Source organism: Aythya marila, assembly GCF_965140915.1.
Source record: "Aythya marila genome assembly, chromosome: 14".
In the NCBI taxonomy this organism is placed as follows: domain Eukaryota; kingdom Metazoa; phylum Chordata; class Aves; order Anseriformes; family Anatidae; genus Aythya; species Aythya marila.
The window spans coordinates 6925903-6944201 of record NC_139055.1 but is presented as its reverse complement, the minus strand read 5'-3'; positions in this window follow the sequence as shown (position 1 = coordinate 6944201).

Below are 18299 nucleotides of genomic sequence, written 5' to 3'. Positions count from 1 at the left end.
TCTCTTCTGCTTTGGAGGTATGGAGTAAAAGAAAACCTCAGTGAAGCCACAGTCACCCACACCCATCCCTCTCCCCAGTGTTCATTCTCACCTGCCCGCTGGGGAGCTGTAGCAAGCTGACGGATCCCCATGGTCTTTACCTGTGGAGCACAGTGTCAGTGGTGGGATTTCCCTCCACCTTCACTTTGGGGCTCATTCAGGCTTATTTTTATAAATTTCTGGTTCATATTTGCGTATGGGTTACACTCTTCCCTCTCCTGTGTGGTTATCTGTGCCAGGATTATTCAGGTGTGTTTGAACTTCTTTCTGTATGATACAATTTCTTTCATGGAAAAGAAAATCATGCAACTGCACAAAGCTAAGCAAAACTGAAGCTAAAAGAAACTGATAATAACATAACTAAAATAAACCCAAAGCAGCAGGATAGATAGCAGATGTGGGACTGCTGTTACAGCTCGGACAAGCTGTACAGGTCACCTGATCATAGAGAAAGTGCAATAATTTTTGCAAAAATTATTTAAGCTAAAATATTATTATCTTAGCTACTTGGTTAAAATGTGTTTGAAGCCAGGCGAGGCCTGGCTGGTACGGCTAATTACTGGTATAATGCCAAAGACACTTGGCTGCAGGGAGATACTTGCCATGGACGTGCAAGAGAGAATAAATAGCAGCATGGTAGAGACGTAAAGGGGTTCAGACCCAAACGACGCAAAGAGGAAAGCCACCGGCTTGAAATGAGAATATTCAGCAGCAAAAGGCCCCATCTGCTCACATTGCACAGGGCTGCGTGCGTTTCCCACACGTGTACAATAAAAGTTTCCAGAACTCCTGAGGAGGAGGCCTTGGGCTGCAGAAGCCCCACAGGCAGCACCTGGGTGTGCAGGGGTCACTGCAGCCATCCCCGGCTGACTGCCTCGCTACGGGGCGCAGGACTGCCATCTCTGCACAGATTTAACCATCCAATAAAGGGAGGCTGCTCAAAGCATGAGTGTTCAGAGCTTGTTTTATGAGACTGACCATGCGGTGACCCTGGTGGTGCTGAGCTCAGCAGCCTTGCTCAGGCAGCGGCAGCTAACGACCACCTCCGAAATGGGCACAGGCATCGTCTGCAAGACCTGTGGGCCTGGAAACTGCTTCAAGCCAGGTGGGAGCCAGCTCTTCACCAAGAGCAGATCTGGCAGAAGCGCCTGAAAGTCAGACGGGGAGAGAAACCTTAGTCCTGTGGCCCTGCATTGCTCAGGAAGGGATCTGCCTACTGACAAAAGCAGAATAAGGAAAATGCACCGGGAAGGTGCACAGAAACACCAAAAGGCAGGAAAGCCAAGCCATGGCTCCTCCAGCCCTTTTCCAGCCCCGCTGCATGGCACAGGCCGTGCCCACCAGTCCCACAGGAATTTTGTCCTGCGGGTGGCCTGAGGGGACCTCAGCCTCTGTGCTGGCTCTGCACCTACCCACACGGCTGAAAGGCAAGGCGAGGCTTGGTTTTCTCTGCTTCCTGGGGCCAAGATAGGTTTGGGTTGACTCAGTAGCTCTGAGAGATGATCTGACCTTGACCTGGCTGTTGATGTTCTCGTGACTGGAAAGAACTTTGGCTGCTGGTGGTAGGAAACTTGGTGAATCCCGGCACAGGGTGGCCACAGGCCTGCCGTGGGATGTGTGCTGGGGAGCAGTGAGTCCGGCCAGCCCTGTCCCCTATACACACAGTGGTGGGCATGGTTTGCTCCCTGTGATTTGCTTCCAGTTACTTTGCACCCTGTGATTTGCTTTCGGTTGTTTACCTCTTCCCCTGTCACTATTTGCAGCTGCAGGATAATAGCATGAGAAAAAATCCTAAAGATTTCCGCCTTGGTCCCGTCTGCACTGCCAGTACCATGCAGGTTTGGGCACCTCTACCTCACCTCCGTTCCTGCAGGCTCAGCTTCTCCGCTGAGGACAAGCACCCAGCAAGGACTTCAGGATCTTCCTTTTCCACCCTGCAGCTGCTCCTTCACCCCTGGTGCCAAATGAACACGTTGGTGGCCGGGGGAGCAGCAGGAGCCCATCCAGTACCACCAGTCCTGGGCCAGGAGCCCTGATCCCGCAGCAGTCAGGGTCTACATGCCTGCGGCTCATGTCCTACATGGCTGGGAGATGCTCTGACCGCTCCTCTGAGCTGCGGGCAGCAGTGGTAATTGGGCAGCTGGCAGGCAATCATCAAGCTTTTCACATTTTAATAAGCACTACAAGAACGATATGTTCGTCTTCTCAAGCTTTCCATGAGGACATGTAAGGCCGTGGAAAGCCAGCAGAGCGGGCATCCTTCGCTGCCAGGCCAGAGGAACTGGGCTGAATCAGCACGGGGATGGGCACAGGGCAGCGTCCAGTGGAAAATTCTGGGGTAGGACCATCAGCCCTTCCCACGGCAAGTGTTAGCAGTGGCATGGTTTCGGCAACTGTGTCTTAAAAAGCAAGATAAGGCTGTATCTGTTTTTGAGAACACTCAGCAACAATTGTATTCACAGAATAAGTGCTGGTGGCTTCCCAGAAGATGTGACAGTCCCTGCGCTGTGTTGTTTCGGTGTTATGGCACTTTGGGTCTCCAGTGTTCAGAGGGTGTTGCTGCAGCACGTCTTCATTTTCTGTGGGTGCGATGGGACTGCTCCAGGGATGCTTTGTGCTAGCAGCTAGAGAGGCACTGCGATTTCAGAAGGTCCTTGACTATGCCAAGACCTCCCCCTCCTCCTTCTCGTGGGCTTTGCCACCTCTGCAGGGCAGTCCTGGCTGATGGATGACCATGATGCCAGCTCCATGCCATAAGCTGAACTCCAAACTATCCTGACAATAAGACTTTCTGTTGGTTTGTTTGTTTGCTGAAAGGGTGGTGCATAACCTCTGAGAGGTGACCTGGCTTTGGGGCTGCATTTGCCCCTCCACTCCCTGGTATAACAGTGCACGGAAACAAGAAGCTGAAGCCCTCAGAGACAGCTTTTCTCCATGCTCCCTGCATGATGCTTCCTTCTCCTCCCACTTATGCCAAAAATGAAACCCAGGACACAAGTCCATCTTTATTATCCGAGCTCTTTGGTAGAAGTGGCAAATGGGTCCTGTTTTCCTCATGTGAGGCTGGATCTGAGCTTGCTGGGAACATTGCTCAGCATGGCTGGGTTTCCTCATATTTCCTTATAAATGGAAGCAGTGATGGCCACACTGCCTGAAGCAGTTTATGGATTTTGTTCAAAAACTTTAAAAAGCACTCAGGAAGGGATGCGGCCTGGTGGCTGAACCCAGAGCGTGTGGTCTGGGAGACCCAAACCAGTCACCAGTAACGTGGGGCTCCCCGGTGTTGGGCCGTGGCTCCCTGGGGAAGGGGCGGCAGCTTCCTCAAAGGGCTCCGACAGCCAAGGGGCCGCACGCTGCCAGCGCCGACCAAATGAGCTCACAGGGAAACACCTGGAGCAAAGAGGCGGCCACGTGGACTTAGCAGTGCCCTGGCAAGGCCAGCGTGTCTCCAGGGCACGCAGAAGGGTTTCCATCCGATGTGCTAATGCTCGGCGAAGCCTGGCGTGCCTTGTCACCCTGCCTGTCCTTGCTGTGCAGCCACGTCCCCAGCAGCACAGTGAAACTGGCACAAAACCTGAGCAGGGAGCAAAAGCAACCGGCACCCCAAAGGTTAGGTGGGCACTTTTGTTTGTGGGGTCCCAGAATCTGTTTTCTCCTTTTTTTTTTTTATTTTTTAATTTTATTATTATTATTTTTTGAATACAAGAGTCCTACAGCTGCAGGGGGAATGCCTTGGCACAAAGTGACCAGGGAAAAAAAAAATCATTGCACAAGTTGAGAGTGACATGCAAAGCACAGAGGGAGACAAAATACCAGGGGATTCCTAGGGCTGGGGGCTGGTAGTTTTGAAGGAGCCCCGTGGGGCTGGGTATGGGGCTGTGATGCCGTGGGCTACCAGCACGTAGCTCTCCAGGCAGAATTAAATCATAGAAACATTGAATTGGTTAGGCTGGAAAAGACCTCTAATATCATCTGGTCCAACCTGCCCCCGGCCTTAAAACTCAGCTTGAACAAAGTGCTGCTGTTAGTCCTTTTAGTAACAGCAGTAAAGATTTTTTACTGTTGTTTCACACAGAAGTCTCACAGCATGTCCCCATTGTTATTTTGGGGCCGTTCCTCAGACCCAGCTGGAATTGGTGAGGCCGGCGCCGAGCAAGCACCACGTCAGGCTGGTTTATGGCAAGCGGTGCAGGAGCGGGGATGATGCTCACGTGCCCCAAACGGGGGTGCCACGGGGCAGCGAGCCCACGGGTTGCTCGGTGTTCAGACCAAGGGCAAACGCTGACTCGTTGGAGCAGAGCTTCCCAGGGGGGTTTGCTCCTCAGATGTTCCTGGTGCTTTTTCTCCCTCATTTCCAGCTGTGCTGTCCATGAAGGCTTTCTGAGTGTTCATTCCCACCATTTTTTGTGCCTGGAAAAGGGGCAGGCAGGAGGCAGATTTGCTGCCTGTGGGACCAGCTTGGCCCCAAGAAGTGGGAATGTGATTGCTCTGCCTGGAGAAGGGGAGGATGGAGGGGAACTCACAAAGCCCGTAAATACCTGAAGGAGGTGCAGAGAGGACCAGGCTCTGCTCTGCAGTGCCCAGGGCCAGGACCAGAGGCTGTGGACACAACCCGGAGCACAGGAGGTCCCCTCTGACCCTCAGGAGCTTCAAACCTGCCTGGACACGGTGCTGGGCACCCTGCTTGGGGCTGGATGGAGCCTGAAGCTCCCTCCCACCTCAACCAGCTGGCGATTCCATGACTCTGTGAAACCCACGGTGACCAGGAACCGCTGCCTTTAAAGTTTCAGCCTTAATGGGAACGTTGCTGCTGCCGGGGTGCAACCCACCCGCGGCCGGTGCAGTTCCAAGATCAGAAGGTGGCTGATGCTATTTTGGGGGTGAGTTGTGCTTCCCAGCGTGCAGATACCCTCTGTCTGGACTTTCATGTTGCAGGTAATTGGGAAGGTTCATCGCGCTGGCAGTGCTCGTTCCTGCCCCGGTACTGGCAGCCGGAGACACTTGGAGTTGGAGCGAGGGCTTGTTTGATAGCCGGTGGCGGTCCCAAATCATTATTTTCTGCGTTTGCTCTAATCGTGACTTCTCGGAAAGAGGTGACACTGTGCAGGCATTGCGATGTTCAGATCATAGCTGGACTTAGGGAAATACTTGTCATCATGAAATATCAGTCACGTTGGTACCAGTTAGCCTGGTCTCATAGCTGAGAGGCGTGAAGGATGAGTAGGAAAGCAACTGTGACTAATGGAAGCTCTTCTCAAATGTATGTAGTCATAGGAGTTAATGAAAAAAGGAAAAAGAGATGGCTCTTGAACTCTCCATCAGGAGAAGTGAAGTGTAACACCAGGCAGAAAAAGGAGCTAACGCTTTCAGCTTCCTTTCCAGCAATTATTTTGTGTTTTCAAGTATCTCTGAGCTCCCAGATCAGCTTAGGAAACTATTTGCTGAATATTTCCTGGAAAGACTCAGCATCAATACAAGAAATCCCACTCTAGCCTCATTCTTACCCATCCTGACAAGGAGCAGCAGGGGCAGGGCAGGGTCAGCCCCCGTTCTGCTGAGTGCTTGCCCCAGATGAAGAGCTCTGTCACCCTGCTCTTGATGCTCACAGGAGCAGGCGAGCATAGGAGCAGCTCAGCCGCCACTTCAAGCTCCCCTTTCTTATTGCATTAAGTCCTCGTGGCTTGAATTTACTGCAGCAGGAAAGGCTCCTCTGTGAGAGCCAGCAGGGGAAAGCACACAGCATTAAAGCACTGAAAAAAACCAACACTCTGCTTTATGCAAAAAGTTACAGCTGGATTAATTATTTCTGCCTCCTTGTAAGAGATGAATAAACATCGTACAGAGGACTTTGAGAGTGGGAATGATGTCTTGCGAAGAGCTTGCTGCTTGCTCGTCAGGAAGTTTGCAGTGACTTTTTACACTTCCCTGGGGCTCTGTCCTCCGTGGGTTGCTCGACACACAGCCCGAGCAGCTCGCAGGAGCGTGGCTCTGTTGTTCCAGCTACACGGAGCTGTCGCCAGCCTGCAGAGCTGGCCCGTTCCCTGCTGGCTTGGGCTCCTTGCTGCCCTGCACAAAGCGCCCCGCTGTGCCAGCAAGAAACCCTCTGGCAGGAAAAGTCCATTACAGGCAGCTGGGCAGGATGGGGACGGAGGGGACAGAGCTGCAAGGCTCTTATCAGGGTGGGTGGGCAGGGGAAGAAGGGGTGCGAGGTGCTGCTGTGCCCACGGCTCTGCGTGGGGGAAGCTGTCTCTGCTCCTGCAAGTCAGCCCGGCCTTTCTTTGCCCATTTTATCTTCCCCTCTTGTGTGCCTGGGTTTGGGGGGCTCTGCATGTCCCATCCATGCGTGGTGAGGCTGGAGCTGGGAGCAGGTCACGGCCTCGTAGGCTTCCCTGCCTGCCCGCGGGTGCTTGAACCTCGCCAGCATTCCTGTCCTCTTTGCTCTCCATGCTCTGCAGCGATGCTCATGCCCCTCGGGGAGAACAGCGTGCACGTGGAGTGCAGATGGGCTCTGGACCACAGGGCGGGGGACATCTGAAGCAAGAGCTGCCTGCTGGCATCGTGCTGAGCCAGAATTCAGAGCCCCCCGGGTGGGTCTGAGCCTCTGCTGGGGCACATTGGGGATGTCCCAGAGGGGTCTGAGCCTCTGGCCTCTGAGGATCCCCACATCTCCTGTGCATCTCCGCTGTCGGAGGTGGGTGCTGGGGTGTCCAGCTCTCAGGCTGCAGAGAGCTGCAGTGTTTGGGGGCTATAGGTGAGGCACATCATGGCAATCGTGACAGAGTGGGGTCTGGAGAGTGAAATACCCCTGCCCTGCTGGTAGGGTGAGGGACTGCCCTAATAGCTTGGTCACTTTGGGAGAGGTCATAAAGAAGGGAGAGAAGTTTCCTTTCCAGTGCCTTTATTGGATTTTTAGGGGTTAAGGGCTCTCTCTGAAGCAGGCGAGTCATGACATCAGAGGCGTCTCTAAAAGGTAGAAACAGATGTCACCTGCTGTTATGCCTAAGAGAAAAAGTGATGGATCCCAAAACCCCCTAATGCTCGCTCCGGCCACTTTAAAGCCTCCAAGATGGCAATGCCATTAGTTGCACAGCAGGACGAGCATTATCTCTGCTTTCCAGTTTCCCTAGCAGAGCCATCCCAGGCCACAGAAGCACCGGGAGAGGTCCCAGGAGGGTGCTCCCATCCCCGATACCCCCAGCGGGAGATGGTGGGCACAGCTGGCCGACAGGCTGGGCTCCTGGTCCCGCTCTTATCAGCGCGGAGGACAGGGATGCTGTGCAGTCACAAGAATTATTTCTGTTTTGTTGTTGTTGTTGTTTTTTCTCCAAATTTGAAAGCATTTCATGCTTCTGCAACTGCAGGTCACAGCAGTGAGGCTGGTGTCTGGCAGTACCTGTGCAGATGCCTTCAGTGGCTTCCAGCATCCAAAGCAGCCGCCAGCCGGGGCCAATGTGCCCTGCGGTCCTGTGAGCTGGGCTGCAGGAGGACAGTAAGTGTGGAAACCCACCAGAGCAAGGTTTCCAAAGGACTCCAAAGAGATCAATTCCCCCAAAACCCTTCTGACTGCAAATGGAAGCTTTGTGCCAGCTTCCTTCCAGCTGGCATTTGCTGGGGAGCCTAAATGCAGATCTGGGATGTACCAAAGGAGCTGGTTCCTGCTGGCCACTGCTCTGAAATCCTTCCCTTGGCAGCAGGAGCGCAGCCAGCAGCAGCGTGCTGTCCTATCCGGGCCTGCCATGCTGCAGCTTTCCGTGGGTCGGGATGCCTGGTCTCATTTTTCCTGCTGGCTCCCTCCCCGCATCCTGTCCTCGGGAGCCTCCACCTGCAGGCACAGCACCGCGGCTCCCCTCTGCTGGGCTCTGACCACAAACAAAGCCCAGCACAGGGACATGTGGCCGTGGCCCTTGTGGCCACCCAACCCCGTGGTCACACCTGTGGGACACCCAGCAGGTCATGTACACAGCGGGGACACGGTGGTGGGTCCGGGTGGTCCCTACCAGGCCCACCGGCTCCTCCTGACCCACACCTGGCACAGCAAACCTCCAGCACTGCGTTTTCCCCGATAAAAACAGCGGCGACGCCTGGCCCAAGGCAGCGGGGAGCTAAATGCACAGGCTGCTAAACGCACAGGCTGCGTGCCCTGCGGTGTGTGGTTTTGTGGTGACAGTAGGCGCCCTGGTTCAGGGAGTGCACAAATAACTGGAAAATATCGGTCCTGCCAGAGGGAGAGCTCTGCCAGTTCTCCACGGTGCTTTTCCAGCAGCGTGTTTCATGGCTGGGCACGGAGAGATGCTCGGGGAGGGAAATGTGAGCAGGGATGTGCCACAGGAGCAAAGCACAGCTTGTGTGGGTCGTGGGCTTGTTCGTGCCCCACAAGGGTGGCTGGGAGGACGTGGCCTCCTCTTCATCCTCATCTGACCTTTTGGATCCAGGTTGAAGCTGACAAAACCCCACGGGCCTCCCTCTGTGTGACAGCGGCCTTGGAAGCCACCCGGATGGGATTTAACAACTGCTCAAAGCCAAAGGGATGCCTGTCTGCTGGCTTGGGGCACCCCAAAACCTTCCTGTCCCCCAGCCAGGGAGGACCCAGTGGGCAACAGCTAGAAACTGCAAGGCTTTTATACACAGGAACGTCCTGCACATGAAAAAAGGGAAGAGGTGAGAGAGAAGGAATAAATATTTAACCAATGAGAAGGCCATTAAGCTTCTCATAAACATCCATGTCCCGGAGCGGTTTCTCTGCAAGCAATTTGCGTTTCATCGCGGGGAGAGGGGCCGTGTGCTTGCAGAACCCGTCCTTTGCTCGCACCTCCGGTGACCGCGGCGCTGAGCGGCGGTGGGAGCCTTTTACAGCTGCCTCCCAGCAACTCAGCCCTCTCCATGGCCCATTAAAGCTTTTAATCAGCCACCTCGGTGGCTCACAGCAGCAGAATGCAAACAGCGCCGTTAGGAGACCTGCTGCTGGGTTTTTGGGGACGAATCCTGCTTTCAACAAGGGGTTCGACACCTCTGGGTGCTGCCTCACTTTTGTGCACGGGGGTGAAGATGTTCCCTGGCCAGGCAGGAGCCGCGTCCTCTGCAGGCACGGATGAGGCCATAGATGGGTGCTGTGGGACCGGGGCTGGGGACATCCCTCTGGTGGCAGCCAGCAGGGAGGAGCCCGGGGTGCGAGGAGAGGGCTGCAGCCTGCCCCCCGTGCTGAAGGATTAACAGCAGCAATCTTGTTTGCAGCCAGCCTCCAGATGATACAACATAATAAGACATATAACAGCCTCTTGGAAAAAAAGAAAGTTATAGTTCCCACAGCAACCGTAACTCAGCCGCATTACGCGTATATATATTAAGGCATAAATTTAACAGCATATATTTTAATACAAAATACTGGCGATGCACACGGGGGCAAATAGCAGGGGTTGAGGCATCCATAGTTTGGCTCGCCCTGCTTCTCCTGCTCGAATCCCCTCCGGCCACAGCCCCAGTGTGGGACAAGGCAGCCCCAGCACGGGGAAAATGTGGGAACACGAGGTGGGGCCCCCAGGCACAGCATGGTGTCTGGAAATGCCAAACAGGGCAACAGGGCATCATCTCGGGGGGCACTGACGGATGTGCCTGGGTGCGGCGAGGATTTCTCCTGTTACTCATAAGGCTGAATGCAGAACGAGAGCCTTGCAGCAGACGTCTTTCTTTCTTTTTTTTTTTTTTCTCTTTTTTTTTTTTTTTTTCCTTTCTTCAATTCTGGTGGAATTGTGCATCAGGGATATAATTCTCTATTACTTTTTATGAAATGGCTCAAAACCACGTCGTTTTAGCTCATTTTTCCAGACGCCCCCAGGACCCCGGCAGCACAGCACGCGCGGTGCTTTCCCCGCGAACACAACGCGGCTGCTGCCGACGACTGGCAGCGCTCGGTGGAGCAGCAGGAAGGGAAATGCTGGCTGTGCCACTGCCGAGGGCATGTCCCTCCCTGCGCCCCAGCGAGCTGCGAGCTCAGGACCCTGCCAGCAGCACGGTACGGCCAGCAGGACACATCCTGCCCAGCTGCAACAAACCACTCCTGGGGTCGGCTGTTTGGACCTCAGCTTGTGTTTTGAGTGCATCCCTTCTGCTCTGAGAAAGTACAGAAGTGTCTCTACATGCCTCTACATGCTTCTTTAACATAATTGCATATTTTTTCCTCTCTGCTCACTGTGTTTTTTCACTCTGCTGGGAACTGGCTGCACTGCAGAGGTGCCCCGTGGCTGCCCTCGTGCACCCAGCAGGAAGGATGGAGGGGAGCACGCAGCAGAGGTGACCTCCACTGGTGACAACAGGGTGCCCAGAGCCCAGCAGGGGTCACAGGGATATTCCCCTCCTCTGGTGGGCAAAAGCTGAGGCTTTACGGGGCTGAAAAGCTCTGGGCATCAGGGCCTGATGTGGCCCAGCTGTGCCCATGGTGGGTGCTGGGTGCTGGGAGCAGCCTCGCTGGGGGCCTCCCCCAGCCCTGGAGGTGCATTTAGGCTGAGTGCCTGCTCCCTGCCCAGCCGTGGGGTGGCTTTGCTCCATGTCTCATGGGTACGGTCCCCAGGCTTGTCCTGCAGGGATGCTGGGCTGGCTCTGCTCACCTCGCAAAGGTACCATGGCTCTGTCACCCTGTGGGGGAGGCTCTGAAAAATGGGGTGAGGGCCCTGAAGTAGGGGCTTTGCGTGCTGTTAGTATCCTGTGAGTGTGTTTCACCCCTGCCTGCCTTTATATCACTTTGATTGCCATAACAAGAGCTGAAGCCCCGGCTGTGTTATGGCTCACATTGCACGAGTGTCCCCAGTATAATCACCTCCTGCTGCTTAATTGTGCCATCCCCACTGTGGCTGTGTTAGGGGAGGGCTGCCCTGTGCTGGGATGCTCCCTGAGCTGCTGTCCTCCCCTCCTGGCACCTCTGGCAGCCCGACTGCATCGCCTCATGTTAAATGTACTCACACATGTGTGCTGTTTATGAAGCAATCCCAGCTAATCTCTCCATCTAGCCCGGGTTTGACGATGCCCTTTCAGCAGGGATTTGCAGCATTTGCTACAGTTCTTTCCCAAGAATGCATTACCTGGGGTTTCGGATGAATAATGTAGGTCCTTGTTCAGCAAGTTACTTACAAATGTTGAACCTTAAACCGCTGAAGTCTATGGATCTACTTGTGTACTTAAAGTTAGGCACAGGCTTAAGTGCTCCCGTAAATCAGGGCCTTATAGCCCAATTTGGCACTCCTAATAAGGTCTGCAGATATAAATAGCGGCCTATATTGACCCAAGGGTGTGTTTGCCTTGGTCACTGCTACATCCTGCAAGACAAATGCTGACAGAAGCCGAAACGTCCTCGGCAGATACGGGGCCCAAGCCCCTGTGAACAAACACGGGGCAAACCCAGAATATTTTGTGAGGGCAGGAGCAACCTTCCTCCGGCACGAACGCGCCTGGGTGCTGAATCCACATGACTGAGTGGAGATGGTGTTTCGCCAGTGGTCTAATTAGCGCTTCTAATTTGCCCTGACTTCCTTGTGAGGGGCAGCTCTGAGCTCGGATGGGGGCAGGCTCAGGCTGTGGCACTCGGGGTCTGCAGACAAAAGCTTTCACCCCCCACAAGCTCCTTCCCTGCGAGGTTCACGCTGCCTGTGGCTGTTCAGACACATCCTTGAGAGCGAGCCAGCAGCTCTCCTCTTGTCTCCTGCGATTACTGTCCTGCCGTTATCCTTGAGAGACGCCATCTGCTACCGCTCCATCACCCGTCATCTTCCCATCTCCCCAGAGCTCGCCACGGCCCTGCTGCCCCGCTCCCGGCGCCTCGTTAGGATCAATCAGATCAGCGGTGGCTGACGGGCCGGGCCCACGGGTGCTGGGCTGGGGATTTGGAGGCAAGCCTGCTGCTGGCGGCCATGGGAGCTGGGACCCTGCGCCTCGTCCCCTCCTCTCTGAGCCTCATATGGCTGCTGGGAGCACCAAGGGGTGCTGGGGCTGTGGGGTTTTAGGGCGCTGAGGTGATGGGGTGCCCTGCAGCCACCTGAGAGGAGGTTGTGGCAGGGAGGGGGGCTGCCTGCTTTCTCAGGTGACGAGCGGCAGGACGTGAGGAAATGGCACCAACTTGCACCAGGGGAGGCCCAGAGCGGGCCTCAGGCAGGATTTGGTCCCACAGAGGGTGGCCGAGCGCTGGGACGGGCTGCCCGGGGCACTGGGGGGGTCCCTACCCCAGGGGTGTGTAAGGGACGTGTGGACGTGGTGCTTGGGGACACGGCTCAGTGGGGGCACACGGTCGGGGGCGTCTGGGCCTGGTGAACCCACAGCTCTCCTCCAGCCTAGGTGATCTATGGGGCCATGCAGCAGGTTTCAAAGCACGAGGACAGGATTGTTTTGGGGTCAGAAGTGAGGTGTGCTTATTCTGGAGCCCTTCAGGGTCCCCAGCAGCAGCAAGATACACGGTGCCTGGTGCTGCTGGCCTCTGGCTTCTGACCAGCAGCAGGTGAGCCCCCAGGGCTGTTATCCCCCTGCAGGACACGAGCAGCTCCCAGCGCAGTCACAGAAGTGCCCTCGTGCCCTCAGGCAGGGGCTGCAGCCCTGGGAAGCTGCTGGAGAGCCGGGATTTATGCTCCGTGTCGTAGGCCCGACCAAAGCTTGCGCCCGCCTTGTGGTGTAATTCATAGCTAAATGTACATTTAGATAAAAACTCCAGTAAAAACATCACATTTTATTAGGGGAGGGCATGCGATAAATTTTTACCTCAACGCTTCCAGCAGCCGAAGATGAAACGCGCCTCCAGGAAAATCACTGCCACGGCGACGGGCTTTCATCCCGCTGTATCAGGTGGCTCGTTGGTGTTGTTAAGGCACCTCATTAGAGCGTTCAAATGATCTGCAAAGGCTAAAACTCATCATTCTGCCAGCTCTCCGGAGCTCTGCCCTGTGCCCAGCCATCCTCAGAGCCTGGTGAGAGGCTCATGCAGATGAACAGCCTTCTGAAAGCCCCTATAAAAGTGATTTTCTGTCTGTTGATCAAAATTATTGTCTATGGAAAATGCACGGTGCCTTCTCCAGAATTTATCACAGAGCTTCAGGTGTGTTTGCATGCAGAGCCCACGAGGCTGGCTGCAGGGCTCTGGTAGAGGCATCACGAGCTCCGAGTGCTCCTTCTGCTCCAGCTCCTGCTCTCCCGGCCCTCTCCCCACCACCATGTTGGAAGGAGATTGCACGCCACAAACCAGCAATTTTTAATGACATCCAAGCGTGTAACATCAGAAATTTTTAAAGGCCAGAAATATAGAATCTGCATCTGAAGTCACAGAAGTATTTCAAAGCAGCGCTTTAGGGTTTACAAGTGCGTTGGTGAGGACGATTTAAGTGTTTACAAGCTACGAGACTCGCTGGGACTGAAGAAAGAGAAGCAGTGATGGGTACAGCTGGAGATGGGTTTGTCCCTTCTGTAGAAGTGTTCTGGGGACATTGGGATGAGCTGAGCCACGGGTGCCAGCCGCTGTCCGCCCCGAACCCGCTCCCAGGAAAGCCTCCAGTTCACTATTTCATGAGAAGATTGGTTTTTCACAAATGAGCAGCTTTTTAAGATGTCTGAGTGTGTGTATATTTATAATCAGAGGCTTCTGAACTTAGCCAAGGTTGAGCATAAAATAAAGGTGCGCGATTGCCTTGCTCGCACACACGCTGCATTCTTAAAATGAATAATTCGCAGAGAATTACCCTGCTCCCTGCGCAAGGAGGACTTGCAAAATTTGTGAAGTGTTCAATGTTTTTATGAAGTGTTTCTAACCCTCTTCTTTTTGTGCAGTAAAGCTTGGCAGGGGAGAGGCTCACCTGCTCATAAATCAGAAGGCAAATTAAAGATGTGCCATCTCCTTTCTACTCTCCCTACTTTTAACTCCTGCTTTTCAGATGCCTGGGGGTGGCGATGCTCCAGGAGGGGGGCAGGAGATGTCCCTGTGCCCAGAGATGAAGCACTCGCTGCTGGAGCCAGGGAGCATGCAGCAAGGGCAGGATCGTGCCATGCATGGCCTGCAGCCTCTATTTTTCCCCTGGTTTTTGCTCCCAGGCTGCTCACAGCCTGGATTTGGCAGCCTTTGCCCTCCCAATGTGGTCTTGGGTTTTGCTACCCGCCGCAAAGCTCCGTTAACCAGCGGTTTGATCTCGTGTTAACAAGGGGAAGGAGGCTGGAGAAGGAGCCGCAATTAAGGGAGGTGAAAGTTAAAACATCAAGGGAAGTTTTTAATTGAAGAGCAGCCCTGCAGGGAAACGCAAAGGAGAGTTTGGCAGTTTTGCGGATGGTGATAATGTCACACTTCTTGGAGAGAGGCGAGGAAAGAAAGAGAGCTGGGGTGGTCAGCAGCTTTGAAGAAGTAGGACGTGCACAAAAAGGAGAGGGAAGGGAGAAAGCGCTGCTGCGTGCTGCTGCTGGCTCTCCATCACACCTGCTCCTGTGATGGCCCTGGCCTTGTGGAGGAGCCGCTGTGCCCTGCTGGGTGCACGCAGCTCCCCAGGCTCCAGGAAAGTTTGTGCTATTTCTTTTAACTCAGCCTGTTAAGGACAAAATGCAGTTCTCTATTAACCACTGCACCCTCTGCGTCCTTATGGAAACAGTCCCCAGAGCTCCTTCCTTTGCAAACCAGGCCATTTGGTATTTTGCCATTGATAGATTTCGGTGAGGTCAGATGGTTTTGGCAAGGTTTCACCCTGCACAGCCCCTGGCAGGCTCCTGGTGCCTGCTCTCTGCATGCAGGCTCCCTTTGCAGGAGACATGCCCTTCACAGAACAGGCTTTCCCCTGAACTCGGACCTGTCCTGGGCTGTTCTCTCACTGAGCCATCGATGGGAAATCTTCTTTTTGAGGATATAGTCCCCAGGGCTCAATGTTTGGTCCTGAGCACACTGTCCCCATGCTCACTCACTCCCATATGCAGCACAGAGCTGGCACGTGCTCACCAGCAGCACGAGGAGAAAAGCAGCAGGAGGAGGAGTGCAAGGCTCAGCGCCAGCTTACCTGGCCCCAGGAACACAAACCCTTCGGTGCGTGACTTCTGGTGTGCCATCAGAGAGTGCTGTGGCTGGGAACGTCCCAGAGGTTCTGGGATTCTCTGCGGTTTCAGCTCAGCCCCGAATTACTGAAGCATCAGCTGCTGTTCTCGCTAGAAAGATGCCTCTCTGTGGGGCAGCTCGGAGGTGGGAACCTTCGTGAGCACCGCTGTGCTCTGACAGAGCGCCTGAAGCTGGGCTCTTGTTGCTGTCCCAGGGAATCAGCTCACAGGCAGGATTGTTCATCACAACCAGGCGTTTTCACAAGTTTGACCCCATAACGAGAACCACGAGTGGAGGAATGTGGACAACACTGAGACAGCAGAAAGCCCTGGGCAGGCTGGGATCTAAACCAGATGCCAGAGGGGCCTTGCAGCGAGTCCCGTACTTTCCCCTGGAGCCTTTCCTGTGTTCCACGCTCATCGAATTGAGGGAGGAGACCTCCATATTTGGCCAAATCCAACCAGCCTGCTCCGTTCTCCGGTTCTGGCCAGCTTACAAGGTGCTTAGGAACAATCTGCAGCTCGGGAGCTATTAGCAGATTTTTTTTTTTCAGTGAATTTGGAACAAGGAATGAATTTGAGAAACTTCAGTGCTTCTTGGCTGATCCCAGGGAAGAAAAAAAGAAAAGAGAGCTCAGTGCCTGAGCTGTCTGTGATGGGTTAATTACAGCAGTGAAGGCTGATGGAAGGCAGGAACAGCAATCAGAATTTCTGCCTTATCCCACCTATGCAGTTTTCTCAGATCCACTCACAATTGATGTGGTTGCCAATATCAGACCCTTTCCAGTGCAGGGCGACTCCGAGCCTAAACATCTTCTAATTTACTGCTCCATCCAGCAGTACTGTGGATTTTTTCGATCCGTGCAAGGTGTAATCAGGTGGGAAGTGAAGGACTTTTCTCATCCAAGGTCCTGTTTCTGCATTTGAGGTGACAGCCCTCTCTTGAGGACTCTAAACACTTCAAGATGGGACAGGGTTTTTGCTGTGTGAAACCAGCCCAGAAATAAAGATGTCATACAAAAGAAGAAACCAAAATCTAAACCCCAGGAGCTGGTGGCATAGAGCTGAGGCACAACGACCATGAGCTGAGAGCCTCGGTGATGTCTGGGGCTGGGGGACAGGAGCCCAGGAGGCGCATCTCTTGACAGATGTGAGTTTGCTGAACCAAACCTCCTCGCCATCCCTTCCTCAGCATTCATTTTCCACCCCGCTCAAAACTGCAGGTCCCAGAGGAAAGCCTCCTCCCCAGGGACTTCCCACCACATCCTGCATGCCCCAGGGGGCTGCGCAGCACCCATCACGTGCAGCCTAGACCCCATCCAGAAGCTCATGGTATTCCCTGTGCAGCAGCCACAGTTCAAGCAGAGATGAAAACCCTGCTGGGATCAGCACACCTTTAATTAATGGCAATTCTGCAGAAAATCCTGTCCGTTCAAAATGACCCTGTGAAGAATGGAGGCACGCTCTCTGGTTCTGGTTTATTTTAATCACATGCACCGGGATTTATTGAGACATCCAGGCTGTGTTTTCTGAGCATTAGGAGCTCTTTCCATTACAAATCCATGGATTTTTATGCATCGGGTAATGGATTTTTGATGGAATTTTGAAACTGGAAAGAAGCCAGGGCCGGGGACTCCTCAGAACATCACAGCTGGCACCCAAAGAAGAAGAAGAGAAAAAAAATGGAGAGGGAAAAACTTAATGAAAATATATATTTGTATAAACAATCAATGAAGATCGCTTTCGCGTGTTAAACAACCACCTTGAAATTGGTCTGTCTCAAAGGACTGAGCAATTGCAGACTACCTTAGCATGAATGATTTATGACATTCATGAACTTGGCAACTGCATCAGTTTTCCTAAACCTGGCAGCAAACACCACCTGCATATTAAGTGAAGATTTATGATTTATAAAACTCACCTCATTATGCAGAGGAACATGAATTGTCTTATGTGTGCAGTCTATAACTCCCGGGACAGATGAAAAGGCAGCTATGACACACAATTTATGTGCTCTCGCTGCTGAAGTTTGTGGGGGGAAAGCAGGCGGAATAACTAGGTCTATGAGTTGGGTGCCTTCAAAGCCGCTCAGTGGTGCGGTGGCCAAAATCGCCTGCTTGCTCGGAGGAAAATATAAAAGCTCTGGAAAGCTTAATGGTGGAGGCCATGTGAATAATCCCTGCGCTGAAGGGTGCCCCCCCTCCCGAAAGCACAGGGGTGGGGGGCAGCTGAGGTGGAAAGAAGGGGCTTGGTGTTGAGCTCAGTGCGTGAATTAATCCCTGCCCTTCCTGCTGTCCTTTTTTTGATCTTCCTCGCTCTGGGATGAGGGTTCCCGGTTACAAGGAGCAACTCTGCCACGTCCCTTTGTGTGCCTGCTGTTTGGTGTGGGAGGCACGTGCCCGGGAGAGGACCGAAGCAGAAAATACGCAAGCCAAGCACTCTGGGGTGGGGAGTGTTGGGAAGACTTGGAAATGAGCAGGGCTGAGGGGCTGAAGAACAAGTCCTACGAGGAGCGGTTGAGGGAGCTGGGGGTGTTCAGCCTGGAGAAGAGGAGGCTCAGGGGAGACCTTATTGCTCTTTAGAAGTACATTAAAGTAGTGAGGTGGGGGTTGGTCTGTTCTCCCACGTGCCTGGTGACAGGACGAGGGGGAATGGGCTTAAGTTGCGCCAGGGGAGGTTTGGGTTGGATGTTAGGAAGAACTTCTTTACTGAAAGGGTTGTGAGGCATTGGGATGGGCTGCCCAGGGGGGTGGTGGTGTCACCATCCCTGGAAGTCTTCAAAAGACGTTTAGATGTAGAGGCTGGGGATGTTTTAGTGGAGAGCTGGTTGGCGTTAGGGCAGAGGTTGGGCTGGGTGACCCTGAGGTCTCTTCCAGCCTAGAAACTCTGTTTCTGTGATCTCCTTTGAACGAGGGGCTGTGAGCTGAGGAAGGCCGGCCCCAGAGCCGTGCTGTGTGCTGCTTATTACACTTGGGGGGCTCTGCCTTCTCTGGGAGGCAAAACACGCGTGGATGCTGCAGGTTCCTGATTAGCGCCCGGCTCCTCAGAGCCGCCCCGATCCCCCCGGGCTCCTTCCCCGCCGCCTCCCCTCAGCCGCCTCAGCCCCGCCCGGCGCACACGGCGCATGCGCACCCGCCCCCGGCGCAGCCCCTCCCGCCCGCGGCCCCGCCCCGCAGGCTGCCGGCGGTGTGCGCATGCGCCCCCGCCCTGACGCAAGGCGGCTGCAA